This window comes from Aythya marila (genome assembly GCF_965140915.1).
Source record: "Aythya marila genome assembly, chromosome: 8".
Classification (NCBI taxonomy): domain Eukaryota; kingdom Metazoa; phylum Chordata; class Aves; order Anseriformes; family Anatidae; genus Aythya; species Aythya marila.
The window spans coordinates 887,501-901,074 of NC_139049.1; positions in this window are offsets into that span (position 1 = coordinate 887,501).

Here is a 13,574-nt window from a genome sequence, read left to right on the forward strand (position 1 = left end):
CTTATAAAATGGTATCAGTTTCTATTTTCACGTGAAGAAAAGTTAGTTTACCTCTAACATAATATATGGGTGTACTGATAATAATATTCTAACTTCCTAAAAGTTACTTGTGCTTGAATTGTCAACTACTATGGCTTCTATTTTGATTAAGTTCCTGTTTGACAGAATATACAGTCAACATTATTTCTTAAGCAAAATATTTACTGAGAGAAGGCAGATACCGTGTAAATAAATTTTCTTTAATATTATGGCTTCCAGGTGACAGTCTACTTATATTCTAAACCTCACTTTTTTTGTTATAGAAAATGTAGAGTGTAAACCATGGCATAATAATCTAATCTTCCAAATTGATGTTTCTTTTTCTTTTTGCTTACAATAGTATGGATCATCTGAAACATTGCCTGCATAAATGTATCATTTGTCACAAGCTAAAAACTGTCATCATTAAGTTGATTAATCAAATGCTGTTATAAAAGATGGATCGAAACAAAATACTCATCCAAGTCCCATATAATGAAGAGATTAATTTGGGGAACAAGACAAGCAATTTAGTATAACACTATGTTCATGCTTTATTTAGAAAGCCATCAATTAGTGTATTTTTCCTTGATGCACTATTTTGTCTTTCTAAACAATAAAAAGGCGATTTGCTCCAAAGTCAATTTGCTTTCAGTAAACAGGAGGAGTTAGTTAAGTGTCATCTTGCTCTTAGATTCTATAAATTTCAACCTTGACCAGAGTGCAAAAAAGAAATTAATGATGGAATAGAGTTTTCAGTGGAATTGCTCCTCTCAGGTTATCACTAATTTCCTTTCTATAACGTAATTATAATTCTGGTAGCAGGAGTGACAGTAAGAAAAGTCTCAGAAGTGTTTCATTCCTTCATTATCTTGGATCTCTCTCTCGGGTTAATATGGTCCATATGCAGACACAAGCTTCCACCACAAACAAAGTTGCAAAGACCCTTAATCAGCTTTTACTGTTTAAGAAAGTAAAAGAAAGATGAAAATATGTGTCAAGTTATCCTGTCCTAGTAGTTAGTGAAATTCGTGGGGCTGAGATTCATTAAAAGGACATACAGCAGTGCTGCATTACCTTGGCAAACACTTTGTTATTAAAAACCAACATCCATAAAAATACCATCATTTCATCCGTCAAATTATTTGGCAGTGCTGAAATAGGATAACAGATTGATTGGCCATACTAGAGACCAAGGCCATCTCATGGGCTCATGCAAAGGCTCCTGAAGCAGCCCCAGGGTGTATCCCATGGGTGTAAGTACTACAGTCTGGAAGGAAACACACACCCTGTAAAATTGGGGTAACCAGAGCAATCCATGGCAGCAACATTTTGGACACTATGTGGTCCTGCTTATTCTTTGCTCCTAGCCCTGGCAGCTCTCCCCCATGGCAGACCCTTCACAGGATGCAGTGCCACCCATGGGACACACAGACATGCACATACAGACATCCACAATATCCCAGTTACTGTAACTAAGACTTTTTAAAATGTCAACTTATCAGAAATACACTAGAGGAAAAAGAAATAGTGTGTATGGTACCCCCTACTAATGAGGCACTAATGTAATTATTATAATACACACGCTTCTCTCCACAGTGGAGTATTTATAAACACTGAAACAGTCTAGTTTGCACTGGAGTCATATGTACAAATTGTTTTTCTTTTGCAGTTTGTGGTGTTTTTTTGTTTGTTTGTTTGTTTTTCCCCTTATTGCAGTGATATTTAATGCTTTTCATAAGACTATGTGCAGTCATTAAAAACCCTGAAGAAACCTGGGCTTTGGCTACTTGCTGCCATAAATAAGCATACAAAGAGAAACCACTGCCTAAACTCAAAGTGCAGCTGTTAATAAAGCATTCAGTTACCTCAAGTTTTATTTCCAAGAGCATGTGCTTTAGGAGGAACAGTAATGGAGCTACCGGAGAAAGACCTGATATGAATTAGAATTAAAAGATGGATAGTAGTCCAAAAATTATGTTTTGGGATGAGGCCACTGCCTCACCATACCTGTTCTCTTGCAGTCCCAAAATCCACTGGTGACCTGTCCATGGACACCTTCCCACCAGGATCCACAGCACTGTGTCAAGAGAGGGCTCAACTGCACAGGTAATTACAAATAAATCATCATGAATATGAAAATGTTGCTGAAAGATCCCAGCAGAGGACCCCAGTCCCTCCCAGAGCCAGAATAATGGAGATTGCTAGATGGAGGAGGCAGTATTATATGCCAATTAAAGATGAATAGTAATAAATTGTGGTATATTAAAGAAGAGAGACATGTTCCACTTGCAGCACAGCCATCCTTCATAACTTAAAAAAAAAACACAGTGAAGTTTACCATACTAAAAATCAGACTCATTTAAATAGGTTTAGCTTATGTATCACACTAAATAATACTACCTGAGAAAATGTAACAAGGGGACTGAAATTAGGGATATAAAAAGCCCTTGAGGAAATGTAAAACATTATATATTTTTCTGCTGCCTGAATGTGCTGTACTTCAGGAAACATTCTCCATCACCTTGACAGCATGTTGTCTTTCTGTATACTGAAGTTTATTTGTCTGAATTATTAATGCTGCTTTTGTTTGTAGCTATATCTTAATTTTCTTCTTTTTATTCACCTGTCATGATTGTTTTGATTCACATCCCAGGATGATGCACAAAATATTTCCTTTGGAAACACTGTAGTGTCACCAATATTTTTGCTCTGTTAACATATTATTCTGTCTTCACAATAAAATCATCTCATTTCATTTTTTCATGAAAACTGTCAATCACTGAGATTATGCTTTAAATGCATTGAGCTGATAACAGATAGAATTTAAACTACATATTATATGTCAGCAGAGAGCATTGAGTGCCCTGCAAATAGAGAAAGTAAGTCTCTCCTTCTGAATGAAAAACATGCCCACAGCAGCAAAGCAAGTATCCTCAAATAATTAGTAATGTTCATGACAATCATTTTGCATATTATTTGGAGTAACACAGCTGTGATAGTGTATTTATTATTTGCAGAATGAAGCAGAAATAAACTGAGTGTTTTATGTGTTAAGTCTTATTTGTAGTTTCTTCTGCATAGGCTAAGATTCTGGAAAGCATAAAGATTCATTTGTGTTTAAGATGTATTGTTTTATACAGTAAGAGTAGACAAAAATGAAGGTGAAGGACTGCAGCCGTTAAAGAAATGCCAGATGAATGTCCACAAATTTTACCGGGGGGGGGGGGGGGGGGGGGAGTGGGAAGGTTTTATGATATTTATTCTAAAAATATTTCACAGTTTCTCTTTGGGGAACAAATAGAAAGAACATTCTGCTTACCTAGAATTTACCTGGAACCCCTTCCTTCCTCACCGACACTCCCCACCACCTCCTTTGTTTTTTGTTTTTTTTTGTTTTTTTCTAAGTATGCCTACCCAACTTGTGTACAAAATTCAGAAAGATTCCCCTGGAAACACAATATTGAGAGACCATATGTACAAACAGCACACAATTTCAAACAGTCTAGGCTCATTGGGAAAAAAAAAAAAAAAAAAAAAAAGTTTTTTTTATTTGCCTTTGATTTCTTTCAGAAGGATAAAATGAAAGGGACAGTGATACATATTTTAAGCCCTGTGAATTCACAATGGGGCTTTAGAATAAAGAGGTAAAAACCTTTGAACTAAACAAAGGTCCATCGGTGCACTTCTTTTTCACAAGCACCTTATAAAGGAAATTATGCCAGACAGAGGGCCCAGCTGGCTTTTGCCACTACACCTCTCTGACACAACACAACACCATCATTCCCAGCCCCTATCAATCTACTGTATGCCATGTCATTGACTCCTCTTGGACCTGATCTCTTATCTCATAGAGCTGTTTTTTAGTCGAATGCCCTGTGAAAGTATCCACTCATGAGCTTACATCTGAGTGTCTCTTTGTACTAACAAAAGCCTGCAGTGTAGCAGGCTGCATTAACTTGATTAAAGTGGTACCATAGACAGTTACTTAGGCTCTTACTTTGCTCTTAGATTAAAGACAAGAAAGCCTCCTTCTCTCAACATTTTTTTTGCAAAACTGCAACTTTCAAAAGGGTCAGCAGAAGACAAAGGCTCTTATAATAGAAGGAAAGAGGCTTTTATAACAAATGATTTCTAATTGCTCCTTTGTTCCAAAAAGACAGGAGTTATACCAGCTGAAACATAACAAGCCATCAGCATTTCATGATGGAGAGCTTGCAAGAAGGGCTGCAGAGAAGCAGCTTTCAGTAAGTTCCAATAATTTCAAAAACATTATTTCCTTGAAAATAACACATTATTTAATCCATTTAAATCCATAAGAGAAGTACATCTGACCAGCTGTGCATAATAGCCTGTACTCACTAGCGGGCTATAGAGCTACTTGTGAATTCTTCCCATTGCCTCTCTAAGGAGAAGGATGGGGAAAGTGTTTGGACATGGCTCTACCCCTGTATATGATATTTCATATTGCTTAGCAAATAAATCCTAATGAGGAAACCAAAGGGCCAGATTCTGATCTAGAGCCATGGAGTGGATTATTTCAGTTTTTACAGAGGTGTGAGGGATATGAACAGTCACAATAACAAGGCTCACATTTGCAGCATATAACCTCTAAAAGCACAACTGTCTTTGGAAAAGCAATCACTTCATGTTTAGTTGCTACAGCTGCAAACTTCAGCAACCTTCTGCAGAACAGTGTTACATTCTTTTTGGAAACACTCTTCTCATTAGCAAATAATAGTGGCCTTAGATTTTCTAGAAGTCTCTGCATAAAATTGTGTGTCTGCACCTCCCTGCACGAATGTGCACCGGTGAAGCTGCTCATCTCTAGGCGTAGCCCAGAGTACTTTCAATCAATACAGTGGCTGCACCACACACCCAGATCTTGCTTAGGCCAATGCTTTTGTAGTGTGCATGGCTGTAATGACTACAAAACTGAGAGACAGTTTTAGGTTCCAGCCTGATGTATTAAGCTGTATGTGGGTAACATAAGTGGAACAGAAAGATTTCCTAGTGGCATGTCACGTGGAGTCAGAAGTGAGAAGGGGGGAAGCTGCACTCACCGGAGGGAATGTGTTTGCATGAAAACTTTTGGAGGATCCAGGGACCAAACCAGCAGAGGACTTTCTCTCACTGGAAAGACAGCTACTGATGGCCTCAGTCTCTAGACCATCCTCTTGTTCTACAGAAAGGGCACTACGCTAGAGCCAGGGCAGGAGGCAGGGGTGTGGAACACAAAAGGAGGACATGGGTGAAGTATGTTTGCTTTGGCAGGTAATTCCCATGGGTCACAGTGTGACAGCAGCCTGTGAAAGCTGGGCTTTTGGTTAAGGCTCTCAGGAGATGTGGGCTCAATTCTGACATGATCTTAGTCACAGCATCAAGACTACAACAGGGAGATCTCAGAAGGTGTATGAGTGTTTAAGGACACAGAAACCTGTACATGCTTTGAAGACCCCAAGTACCTGTTGCATAAGGATGCACTTGTTGTAAAACCTTGATGCAAACAAAGCCCACAGAGGGGACATGATGAGGACCTTCTCTCACCTCTGTGGTACCATGCCACCTTCTTCTCCCAGGTGTAGTTGGCTCCCTGCTTGGAAAGATCTTCACAGTAGATTTGCATCTGTCCTCCAGTGCCCAAAGACACTACTGTAATTCAGGGGTCAATTTCCTTCATCAAAAGGAAGAAACAGTCATTGTCGCACCATCACTCTTCCTTCTAGAAGGCATTGTCACCCTCTGCTTGGCTGGCACACCAGCCTCCTTCCCCTCCAGAGAGGGGCAAGGTGACTTTCTGAGGCAGGAGCTGTGCAGCCGCTCTGCAAAGTGCTGTGGACACTTTGCAGCAATAGGAATAATAATTACTAATAGAATATAACATTAACAATGAAACAATAAAAGAGCTAACGGCATTTCTTTGGAAAAAAAAAAAAAAAAAAAAAGCAAACAGAAAACTATTTTCCCCTTGGAAAAAAAAGGAACATTGATTACTCTTAAAGGGACCCTCTCAACTTCCCTTTGAGGACTCCCATTGATCTCAGATCTGTTTTCCCTCTCAGGCAAAAAAGATAAGTATTCTCTTGACATTCTCCTTTCTTCAGCAGACTGGGCTAACAGGGAGATTTCTATTTCAAATATCCATGTAGCTACGATGTGCTCTGGACTCAACTTATGCCCCTCTGCACATGTGCAATGGCACTTTGAGCACTAAGTCTTCCTTTCTACCAAAATGCACAGAGAGAACAATGATGATGATGTTCCCTTTGATGTGCATAGGGGTTCTGCAAATGACTGAGTCACACATATATCTGAGTACAAGCATGAAACTGATTTGGGGAAATTAGTTCAAATGGTGCCTATATATTTGGGTTCTTTAAGGTCAAAGCTAGCAAGCACAACAGCTGAGGTCCAAAATGCCAATGAGACACATGCACAGACCACAATATTCATAAACTCAGATTCCTTTTTGACAGGAAATAAAATACAGGAACATGATATATATACATACATATTTAGTTATAGGGTACCTTAAGAACAGTTGCTGGTAAAAACAGATTTCCACTGTAAATGGAGCATCATATCTTTACTCAGTCCTTTGTTAATTTAGAAACTTCTAATGTCATCAAATAGGGATCATATCTCCAGGAACTCCTCTGACAAAAGAATCAGGGGAATTCTCTGAATCCATTTTAAAGAAATTTACAGCAGTGATGACTGACTGAAGATAGGCATCTCTGAGTATCAGAAAAAGAGAAAGTGTGACAGCGTGCAAAAGAAAGAGAGCTTCACTTTTTCACAAGTAAAGCAAGGAGAGTTGTACTTGTCCTGAAGTTTAATATAAATGGAGTCAAGATCTCTCATATCAAGTGTGGACCTGCTTGTTTCCTTCCTTTTCTTTACTTCTTTCTCTCTTGTGTGCTGACCCCATATTTAAGTGAAATATATACAGTAATTCTTATGGAGTCTTTTTGATTTACAAAGAGGGGCTCTTAATTTTAAAGCTCTACTTGGGGCAGTACAAACAGAGAATGACAGACTGCTGTTAACACTGGGCTGAGACATGAGAGCAGTAGATGGATTTTCCTGGACACGCAAGTGATATGCCAGAGAGCCATTACATTGGAAATATACCCACAGCAAGGTTATCAAGAGCTACCAGTACTTCCCAACTCTCTAGACAGTAAAAGTTCTCCACAGAAGAAGAACTGCATGATCGTGTCCCATACCTATCACAGGTATCACAATCCCTCAGCTGCAAAAGAAAAGCACCAGATTGATTCAGAAGTATTTGAGTGACTGCTGATCAAGCCCATTTACTCTTCTTTAATTGCTAGCAGCTCCCACTTGACTCACCACAGATCACCTGGTCAAACCTTACTGTTTAAGCCTTGAAGCTTCTCACCTGGCCTTCTGTCCCAGCCACCATGGTTCAAGGGTCCTCCTCTGACAGCACTTAGCACTGTGCAGATCTAGCTCTCCAAGACTCTTTCCCAGACACCTTCAAAGCCTCCAGCTTAACACGCAGGGCAAATCACATGGACCACACATACATACCAGCCAGTGTCTTTCTGCAGACCCCTGAAGTCCTCAATGAGACAGATTTGGCAGTTGTGAGGACCTCCTGCCTTCCTCCTGCTGGAGCTGCTAGCTTCATCCAGACCCTGACTACCATGGCATGGAGGAGTAGCCAGTACACAACCATGTTCCCGTGTCACGTGCCTGGGAGCATCCACCTTCATTGAATATAATAACCAGCAGTTCCCTGGGGTTGTGGATCAGGCTAATAAGAGAGGGGCCTGTGGAGAGGTTGCACATAGAAGCAGAGCAATCTGGGTTGGAAAATACTGTTGGAGATCACCTAGCCCAATGCCACCTGACTGAGAGCCAGTCCTACAGGACTTATTTCAGTCCCTGTGCCACTGAAGTTCAAGAAGACCTAGGCATTTCACAAAGGGGAAAAATATCTTTTTAATAGCTGCAGAATTCACCTATTTATTTCAGATTTCACACCTTCCTGCATAAATTTGCTTCCAACATGGCAGAGCTGGTATGCAGTGTTTTAGTGAATTGGGGGCCCATTTTTTGTTTTAGTCTGAGAATATAGTGATGATACACACATGTGTAACGTAGCACAAAGGCATGTTTATTGAAGCATATGACCACGATGTGCCAATTAAAAAAAAATAACAAGCAACAAATCTGTTTCATCCCTGGCCACACATTAGAAACCGTAACTAGCTGCTATTTAGATCATGACCAAAGCAGTACTTTTGAGTAAATACAGATTTGCATTACAGTCTTCTTGTATCTGTCCACAGTGGTGGATTGCCAGGGATTAAAAGCTGAGCATGCATGTGTGCTAGATGTGCATCATGTGTGATATGGGGTGTGTGTGTGAGCATGTTCGGCACAGGCTTTAAATGCTATTTTCTAACGTTTCTTTAAAATGGCTTTAATTCACAGTCACTGAGAAAGAGGTTTCAGAAGCAAGTGCTAAGAAGGACACTGGTATAAATTTGTTACTTTAAAAATAAATAAAAAAAAACAACTCTCTATCTCTACCAGTGAAATGGCTACAAATGGGCTGCCATTAACTTTTGTTACTGGAGTAGGTGCCTGTAAAGAGCCAGGTGGTGTTTATGCAGATGAATGAGCATGTTACAATGTGTTCTTCCTTTGGATAAAACATTAGCGTATCAGATGTGACAAATCAGATGTTCATCTTCCGCACTTCTGCATTATTTTACATTGAGAATTAGATAATGTGCTAGCTTAGCTTTTTACTTAGGTTGTCGGTTTTTTTCCCTTCTTCTTGAGAATAACTTTATACATAAAGTTCTCCCCACACTCTGCATAATCATAGTCTCACCGTATGTCTAACCAGCAAGATATTGTGGTAATTCTGTATTTCCAGGTAGCGGCTTTGCATTAGATGGAAGTATACATTGTTTAACACGCTTCATGATTATTGTGAATCAGAAATAATGGACCTACATGTTCTTTTTTTTTTTTTTTTTTTTAATTCAGTTTTCCTGCTGGAGTAACAGATAGTTCCTGCATCTCCAGCAGCAGGTGAAAGGTAAATATTAGGATGTCTTACAACTGGAGCTATGCAAATAATTGAATCCTCAGTTCAGTGGCTAAACTGGAAAAATAACCTTTCATTTTCACTTGACAAGAAAGTAGTTTTCATAGCAAAAGGAAATAAATAGGGTTGTGCGCTTATTACTGTTTTGGTTGTATATAACTACATTGGATGTCAAAACAACAATTTTAAATTTAAAAAATCTTTTTTTAATCAAAAACTTTTTTCATGTTGTCTATTTCGTCTAGCTGAAACAATGAAAAGAATTAAATCATCAGAAAGTAGCATTTTTAATGAGAAAAATGTGTGCCTAACATATTTCACCTTACTGACTCAAATGCCCAGTGTTTTAAGTGTCTTTGACAACTGAACCATAACTGTCCAGCCATGTTTATATTATTTCCTTATACTGCCAAATCAAGGCAGTTTCTACTTACAAGAGGTTGAACATAGTCAGCAAATGACATACTCCTTGCCCATAGATCACGTATATTTTGCCAGTAACTGTTCACAAAGAATTAATGTCTGCACAGTTACTTTGGACTGGTCCAAAGCCCTTTGTAGGCCTAGCTCCTTTCTTCCACCAGGAACACAGGCCAGCCTAGGAGGAAAACCACAGACCCACATTTTCTTGTACTGAAGAAGGACCACAACAGCACCTAGCATCATGGGATTTGAAAAATTCTATCAGAACGAGGTACTTTTTCACAATTAAATAGATGCATTTATGGCCCTCCAAGCTTCACTTCACTTGAGTGACATCAACAGAATACACAACTGCTCCAGTTAAATGCATAGCTTATTTCTGTTTACATCTTGTAGGCAACATTTTCAAATGTATTCAAAATCAAGGCTGCAAAAGAATTTCTCATCATCAAAGGCGGTAGCTTTAGTTCCTGTAAGTGTGTTGTTTTGTCCAAGACTGGAAGGATAAAACTATGCTGCTCTGGGATAGCAGCCGCACTACCTGTGTGGTCTCACTGTCATGTGTCATGCAGATGTCTCAGCAGAAGCACTACCAAGGCCCCATAAGGATATCCTAAATTCACCTTCTGGTTGCAGAAGAGCAGCATCATGCCTGCAGTAAGCAGGTGTTCCCATCACCCTGCAGATCACAAGCTATTTTCTGGTCTATGATTTTCTCCTTCCAGGGTCATGAACTGATTTTGTCCACTTTGTGCCTCTCACTAATTCCAAAGTGACCTATTGAGGGTTCATTTCAGCAACTTAATGAAATTACAGGAGGAGAGAGGGGGGACAAAATGTTTCCACAGATTAAAGACATTGACCTCATTTGGGGGGTGTTTTTCATTAGCAACTACGAGTCTCCAACCAAGTGAGGATGTCACTTCAAGTCTCCAGGCCACCCTGGTCCTTCAGGCTGATGGGACACATGCTGAGCCATGTGTGGCTGTGCACAGTGGCAGTGCCCTGGCCATGACACAGCACCTCAGAAGGGCTCTGCACACACCTGGTAAGGTACCCAGAGCTGGTTTCTTCCTACTCTCCGAAAGCGACCATCACAGCCCCAGCACCCTGGAGAAGGAGGATTATCCCTGCTCAGCTTCCAAGTGTGTTGATGGGACAAGGCCAGGAGTACCACCCTTGGGTAGACATTCTTTCAACAGACTCACTTTGTCCAGCTGCCCACGTTGCCCACTGCCTAACTTTTCCTGGGATAAGCAGAAGGCTTTGCAGTTGGGAAAGCCACTGCTTCCTGATCTAACCCAGCCTCCTGCATCCAGCCCAAATAAAGCTGGTGGTCTAGACCTGTGGGAAAGGAATTCACAGGTGGCTTTGCACTGTTTCACATGTCCCTGAATTAGAGATAATGAGGAAACAAATGGTAGAAACAAAAACTTGAGCAAGGTTGAGATAAAGTAAGTTGGCTGCAGTGTTAAAGATGATCTCTGGGGCAGTGACCAATTGCTGGCTGTCTCAAGGCTCGTGTCTGAGGGTCTCTAACCAATTGTATGACAGATTTGGATGTGTGGACAGTGCGTGGGGCTACAGGGAAAGTATATGTAGTAGTGAAAAAGGGCAATAAATGTCTCTTGTTCAAGAGCCATCAGGAGTCCATGTCTTGCATCCCTTCAAAGACCCTTCCTCTAAGGTCTTCAGTGCTCCACAGATAAGATTCCCTTCAGAGAAATAAGCAACTCTGTACCTGTAACAGTGACCCCCTCACCTGTACAGACGTGTCCAGAACACATCCTAGAATGAGTTTGTTCTTACCCCATAGGACAACCCTCTCTCTTTTTGTTTTTTCCAGGAAACACAGCCTTACCAATACAGACATTATTTGCTGGTCAGGGAATCTTATCACAAAAGGTTAATAGTTGTTTTACTCTACACACGGAGTTATCACAACATGGACAAGGGTCCTTTTTTTCCTATTTCATGTGACCCCAGCAGTGGCAGAAGCACTGTTTTTTCAACTTACCTAAGAAAAGTGCTGCTGGGGAAAATATAGCTAATGAAACAGCTGTCATTTTACCTTCTTGTACATCATCTTGGTTTTGTTTTTTATATAGAAAATAAAATAAAATAAAATAAAATAAAATAAAATAAAATAAAATAAAATAAAATAAAATAAAATAAAATAAAATAAAATAAAATAAAATAAACAATAAGAGTTATCAATCCCCCTCCAAGACTTACTCAGATTTGGTTTAACACTGCAGGTCTCAGCACGTATAACTATGATTTCTGCTAACTGGTCTCAGCCTAGTATTTTCACACCTTTTTTGTACTAACTGCTTACAACTGGTCACTCTACTAGAAGCTGTCACCGTGACACCTTTATTTAGAATCTTAATAACACAAAAGGCATTAGAAATGAATCTCAAAATAATCTTTTATTGTTTGCAGTGCAATAAATGCCTGCAAATGCATCCCATTATCATTCTATACAATTAAACACATAATGCCTAACTGTTAAGGTATCAGCCCAGTTGGGTATAGATGCGGTAGACTGCCAGTCTGAACAAATCTTGGCTGTCTTTTAATAATTACCTGAATAAAAGAAAAAATAATCAAGTGCTGTAGATTGCTCATCTAAACTGGTAAAAAGCTGTTTGCAAAGGATAACTACAAGGGGAGTGAGACACCGGGCTTTGCTAATAAATAATTCTCAGAAATATCAGCTCTCAGTTTACTACTTGTACACAATGGGCCAGTTGAAACTTGCACGGTGATCCAATTTGCCGCAGCTCATGTTTTGAATCTTTGTGAAGCTGTCGCATGAGCACAGTGGGGGCTGCTTGCACGTATCCCTAGAGTCAATCAGTGGGCCTTTGTTTCCTGATGGTCAAAAATATCAGGTGGCTTTGAGAGTTTAATTATCAATGAAAAATTAAATTCAGTGTAGGAACATAGCCAGGAGTTGCCCCCTGCCTTCTACCCTCATTCATGTGGTGTGAGTGTCAGGATATTTGTTATAATTCAAAATGTATTCAAGCCAAGCTGGGGACTTCAGGGGTGGGAAAGACATAAACCTCAACGTGAAAACAGGAATCAAGAGCCTCACTGGATAATCAGCAAAACTAGTCTTCTGCTCTCTTGGCACAATTAGTGCTACGCTCCTTGTTTGCTAAATGCTGCCTCAGGAGTGGCACCCGGCCAGGCAGCTCTCGTTAGGAGTTGTAATGCCTGGTCTACACCTAGCACTGCTCCATGGCTGTAAGTTGAACCAGCCATCATAATGGGCCCAGCTTTCACATAAATGGAGATGCCTGCCAGGCTGTGAGGATGAAAACCGTCAGAAGAGGCTTGGCCTGAAGAAAAGGGCCAGAGCATGAGCCAGCCACTGACCAGCATTGCTCGAGAGACACCCCATTAGCACAGCAGGTCACAGCAACCAAATACAATGAGACAATCTCTATCAGCATCATTGCAAGTAAAAAGCCACTAGAAGTAACCCACAGTTGCCAGGTGAAGGTGTTGCTTCCATCCTGTGCAACATGTGTACACTAACTAGGCATCTCAAATGCTTGCCATGAAGCAGATCTGTGGCCCTGCATACATTGGCCTTTCCACTCTTTGTAAATTAACCTAAAATCATCCTTGAATGCTATAAATATTTTGTTTCTTTACTTGTTCATCATTTCCTGGCAATCAACACTCATAATTTCTCACATGAAGTGAATCTGCATCTCAACAAGATATCAAACTTTGAAGCAAAGTAGCATACAACAAGAGCGTGCAGGAGCTCACTAAGGCAGTGGCCCTGCTTTTTCACCTCACGGTAAGTTCTGGTGTTTGAACAGACATGTAAATACAGCCACCCCCTACCACAGGTGGGCACACACAGAGGTGCTGCCACAGACTTCCACCCACTCGTTTCACAGCTCTTGGTAGCAATGGACATGGCAAAGGTCAGTCCCTGAACCTCTCTGGCAGAAACTAACCAAAAGGAGAGTGGCAGCCCCTGAGGCCCCAGACAGCACAGCCACCTCCCCATCAGACT